We start from the raw sequence: 6,000 nt of genomic DNA, 5'->3' as shown, positions 1-6,000 counted from the left end.
AGACTATTCTATTGTCATTAGGACTTCCAAGTAGTTATGATGCTTGATTTTGAAGAAAGTTGATTTACTGAGATTTATTACAGCTTTTGCATGGTTTCTAGCAATTTTTAACTGACAGTGATTCAAATGCTTTTTTTTTTTTTTAATTTTAAGTATCAGTTATATCCTGATGATTTTGGGGCCGTTGTTCTGGGACAGTTGCTATTAGCCTGTGCTGCACCTGGACGTTTTAAAACGTCCATACATAACACACGCCTGGATCCCATTGGCATAAATAAACGTCCTGCATTGCAGAAGTCATCAGCGAAACATTTTTCAAGATTGGCAGCTGATTTTTGCTGGCATATGGGGCAAACCTTCCTCTACTTGTCACCAGGTGGCAACACGCACTGACCCCATGTGACCCATGGTCAACCCACGCTCTTTCACTCTGTCTCCATCCCTAACCTGAGCATCATGTTGCACCGCGGTCTCTCCTATGAAGCAATCCACAGAATCCTATTCACTGGCAAGAGTGATTCGCCTGTCAACGACGATGTTGTAGACAAAGACTACTTGCTGCCTGAAGACATTAGCAGCAGTAGTGATGAGGAAGTGCCGTACCCAAGGAAGGTGAAGTATGTGAGATACCACAGGGGTGGCAGAGCACAAATCGCATCCCAGGCACGTATTCCTGCCTCTCTACAGCAGGAAGACGACTCGAGTGAGGATGATGACGATGACAAGGAGGTAAGTGCCAATTCCCGATGCAAGTGCCAAGTATGCAACCACTCCAAAGTTCGGCCCAAAACTCAGAGGAAGGACAGTAGATATCAGAGTGGGGAATGCAATGTTGTACTGTGGTTACCTCCCTACTTCAAAGTATACCATACCCTTGTAAACTACTAATAATGTCTGTACTTGCGATATATGACACTATATAATTGTAAGGCATTGCAAGTATGTTGGAACATTAGTGTAAGTTGAGAAAATATATAATGTAAGCAGAAAAGACAAACACATATCAGTACAATGTGTGACATATCGGCGTCTGTCAGTGAATGAAAGCCTTTTTACCCTATATTTGCGTGTAAACACATGAGATTGTGTGTACTTGCAATAACTGGAGCTCTTGTAAGGTCTTGTAAATATGTTTGAACAGTGTTTTTAGTTGAGAAATGAAATACTATAAGCAGAAAAGACACACACACTGTATACTGTGTGAGAAATCAGCACTTCCCAGGTGTTTTGTATGTGACCTTATGCTTATTTACCATATTTTTGACTGAAAACCATTGCTTTCATATAAGAAGTATAAATTCATACAAACTGGATCTTTTTATGCCTTCCAGGAGAGAGTTTGGGTGAGTTGCCACTTGGATTGGTGGGTGGGAAAACATAAGGACGGGGCCTCCATAGTAAACGCTTGTTGCACCTGGGACTTCAGTACACATGTTTATACTCAAAGGTGAGGTCTTATATGATGGTTTTCTATTGTTTCTCATCAAAAGCGAACTTTTTAGGCAAAAAACTCGGGGTCAAAAATTTGCCAGGATGGAGGTGTAATTACCGTCAGAATGGGTGGGGACGTCATGAGTTAAACCATATTGGGGAGTTCGATCTTTTAGAGAACTGTTGACTTGGTATGAACAATTCCGTACCAGCTTGCATTAAGTCATTAATGTGGCACTGGGAAGAAATGACATCACTAAATAAGAAAGACAACCACGAAATGTTAGCAAGATTAACTTCTAAATCCATCCCAGTTTGCTCTATGAAAATGTCATTGGGTCACCCTGACAGGTTCAGAATGGAGAGATTTGGGGGAGACAACTCATGAGGGTTTGATGAGAATGTGGTCGGAGGGTCCAAATGGAGACAGTACTTCTGTCCTGTAATGATCTGGATTATTTGTCTGGAATAGATCCAAGAGATGGGCATTATAGTCAAGATTATAAGGTATTCTGGTTGGTTGCTTTACCAACAGCGTGAGATTATACGACTCTGCAAACAACTCACACTCTAGACCATTATCGTCAGTCCTGGCAGAATGCAGTAATCATTCTGCATTATGTACGTTAAAATCACCCAAAGTGCTAATTTCGGTGCTAAGGGTAAGGTTAAGATTATTCAACTGTGTGGATATGGAGTCAAATACACTGGGTTCTGAAGAAGCACTGGTTGAGTGACAAACTAAGCAGATATAACTGGCAATATTTAGTTAATTTACTTATACATGATCACCAGGAACACAAAATGGGGATATCTCAGTAGAGGGAGAGATTTGGCATTCTCTGAGGAACAGGGCTAGAGAGGATATGGTTTATAGGAAAAAATGAACTGAATTCAGAATGGTACACGGTTATTGATGAAAAATAAGGACTCACCCGCACTTCTTCACCGATGAGCATGAATGGAATTTGCAACAGTTGGTGCCGGCACAATCGCTTGATGGCCCTACTTTGCCTGCGGTGGCAATCCGAGATACCACCATGTTTGCTGATATTAATGCAGTGGACATTGCTAAAGGGAATGGAACTAGGTGTGAATTCTCATGTGAATGCTGTTGTGTGGTGTAGACAGTTGAAGGTAGAGATATTAAGAGAGTATGCTGGTCTACACTCTGTGTAAATGAAAGCACTGAAACTGTTCAGCAAAGGGAGATCTTCAGGATCAGGTCCTGAAAGCTGGTGAAACAGGAGCTTCAGCTATTCCTATCACCAGCTTGCCATCCACCTCGGGAGTGCCTCCATGTTCAACTGGTGCTACAGTCTACTCAAAATTTATATAGTTTGCCCTTATAGCTTTAATTTGAAGCGTGTGTGTGTGTGTGTGTGTGTGTGTGTGTGTGTGTGTGTGTGTGTGTGTGTGTGTGTGTGTGTGTGTGTGTATATATATATATATATATATATATATATATATATATATATATATATATATATATATATATATATAAATTATATATATGATCATCAGCCATTGATGTCCACTGCAGAACTGGCCTCTCCCTACCAACACAGGGACAATACAGCCAATGTATCTCTACCCAGTGGCTTAGGCTGTTTGATGGAGACTTTACTGTATGTAGGGTGAGGAGTGCTTGTGAGTGTCATTGTAATGTTGGAGTGGCTTTGGATGTGTGTCTAGTCTGTGAACCAAGTGTAATCGGCCCGCCTTAAGCTGATTGGGTGCAAGCAAACTAGTATGCGACACTGATTCAACCACAGCACCCCTTATGTCCGACAAAGCGGTCAGTGGGTCGGTGAACACTTCCCAAAGTTTTTACAACTCTGGCAGGATGTGAACCCATGTCCACCAGAGTGCAAGATGCACATTTTACTACTGTACCACAGAGGCTCCATATATATATATATATATATATATATATATATATATATATATATATATGTATATACAGGTGTGTGTGTGTGTGTGTGTGTGTATGTATGTATGTACAGACTGACATGTAAACTGAGACTGTTTCAAGCCCAATCACTAGCCCTCTGTGTCCCGTTGATGTTCATATGCACCTGAAAGTTTTGTCACTGTGACTCCCATTCACGTTTATAAATGCACTGCAGTTGCAAAGTCCATCATTTGCACATTTTTCAAACTTTGTGCATGATTTTGGGTACGTAGACGTGAGGCACCTTCCTCTACCTGAGGCCAGGTGAGGACAATGCCTTACGCCACGTGACCTCCTACCCCATGCACACCATTGTCTCGGCATCTTACCTGTTACCAGTGACCTAGCCAGTAAAGACATGTCGCGTCACAGTACAAATTTAAGGCGAGAGTGATTCCAACATCTATAACAATGTGGAGGACAAAGTTTACATAGCATTAGAGGAAGAAACATGTAGAAGTGATGAGCAGATAACGTCGCCAAGGAAGGTACGGTAGGTTGATGTGTTTGGTGGGCAAAACAATGCTTATATCGCCTATAGTACTGGGTGAAAACCAATATACTCTTGTACTACATATAAATTCGTACCAAGTAAATAAATATGTATGTATTCTGAGTGGTTTGGAATAGTTACCCCTTCATAGTAAACGTCTTCTCTAGAGCTGGGCTTAATAGAAGATGGTACCAGGTGAGGGTATTGTCACCTGTAGCAGGCATTTCTAAGCTAAGGTAAGCAGTTTCTTTCTTAATTTTCGATGTTTCTTATAAAAAGCGAAAGTTTTAGCCCCCCCCCCAAAAAAAAAAAAAAAAAAAAAACTACCTATATTCGGGGAGGTCATTGGTGAAAAATCTACCAGGACATGCTGGGCTAGAAATGGGTTGTATGAAGAATACAGTATGATCTAAACGTAGCAAAGTGGTATATAAATGTACAGTACGTCATGGGTTTCAAGGAATTAATTTTTGCTCTGTACTCTGATTGTAAATAGTACACATTATTTATATATACTTGTTTACTTATACGAAGCTTCTTCACCACTGATTTTCACATCAGTTGTGTAATTCCTCAGCAAACGAGTGTGAAAAGTGACCGAATGACCTTCAAGGCATTGAAAGGACCAGAACTGAAATGTCTACACGAAAGCTATATATTTAATAAGCAATTTTCAGTCACACTCTAGGACTTTCGGTTTCCCTCATACACTTTGGTTCTTCCCTGCAGTAGGCTACATTACTGTTAACGAGGTAATTCCTCATAAACTGTTGCATTTCTAATTATCTAAATTGCTTCCTTCAGTATACATCAATTACTTTTCTGGTGCACGATCAGTGTCATTCAGTACATTTCACCGATTCATCCGTGTATTGTGCCTTCTACTCGGTTTTTTCATTCCTGTCATTTTTCTTCTTTAATTCACCCGTCATCACATCTTTCATGTAGCTACGCCAATGTAACATCTTCATTTGCTTCTCCCATTACTTTATATCATACTGCCATTTCCAGGCACATTAAATCATCCTATTCTTCATCCACACCTCATGCACTTCCCTTCCAATACTTCCATCCTTTTCCATTTCCAAGCATTTAGGGCCCACTCCTTACGTCCCTACAGCATAGTCAACATCACTATGCATTCATACCTACCCATCATTATGTGGATATGTATGATGGCACATTTATTACACCAAATTTAGTCACAGTTTGGATTCCTGACATATGTGCCCGAGCAAAAGTTTTATCGCATCAGCAAGTAATGGGAGCAGGGGTCGGGAGGAAGACTGTGTAGTGGAGTAGCGAACCTTTTTTGGATATCCCAGCCATTTCTGAAGTTACAAGAAAGATGGACACCAGTTTGGAAATCGCACAAAAATCCCCAATTATTATCATTTTATAGGCCACCAATAGTTTTTCCATAAATCGAGGAAATGATGTTTTATAAGGCAGATTAGTGTAACAGCTGCCTGCGCAAGAAGTAACGGTCTAAGGATGGGTGAGTAGCTCAGCAGTATTTTCCGACGATTGCTGAGAGAGTTGGTTTTAGGAAGTGTAAGTGAATATTTTTGGTGTAGTCTAATAAGTTCTTTTTAGTATTTTCAGGGGAGGAAATCAGAGGAAGATGATGAGCCACTTGAGACAATATTCAGCATTGCCTGACTTGCTTGCTCGCTCTCTCAAACACGTTCCATACTTTCAGTGTGGACACCTATTACATGTTATCTTGATAATCAAAAACATTACAGTCAGGTATATGTCATTACTATCAACTGGTAATGAATAGCATACCTTTAAAAACACAGTTGATCTGTTGAAGCTTCATTTTTACCTCCATTATGGAGGTTATGTTTTTGCCAGCATTGGTTTGTCTGTTTGTGTTTGTCTCTGTTAGCAGGATTCCACAAAGTAGTTATGAAAGAATTTTGGTGACATTTTTTATAGAGATATGGTATGGCCCAAGGACCAATCCATTAAATTTTGGTGGTGATTCGGATCATCATCCGGATCCAGATATTTTTTGTGTGTTTTACCACGGATCTTCCAAAGTTCTGAATGAATTTCAGTAAAATGTTGTTGAAGGGTTGGTCATTGGCTAAGAAAAAAATGATTTAATTATCGG

This window comes from Coenobita brevimanus, chromosome 66 (genome assembly GCF_032717465.1).
Source record: "Coenobita brevimanus isolate Jiangsu-jjx chromosome 66, ASM3271746v2, whole genome shotgun sequence".
Classification (NCBI taxonomy): Eukaryota; Metazoa; Arthropoda; class Malacostraca; order Decapoda; family Coenobitidae; genus Coenobita; species Coenobita brevimanus.
The sequence above is the reverse complement of the archived record's forward strand: the minus strand, read 5'-3'. Positions refer to the sequence as shown.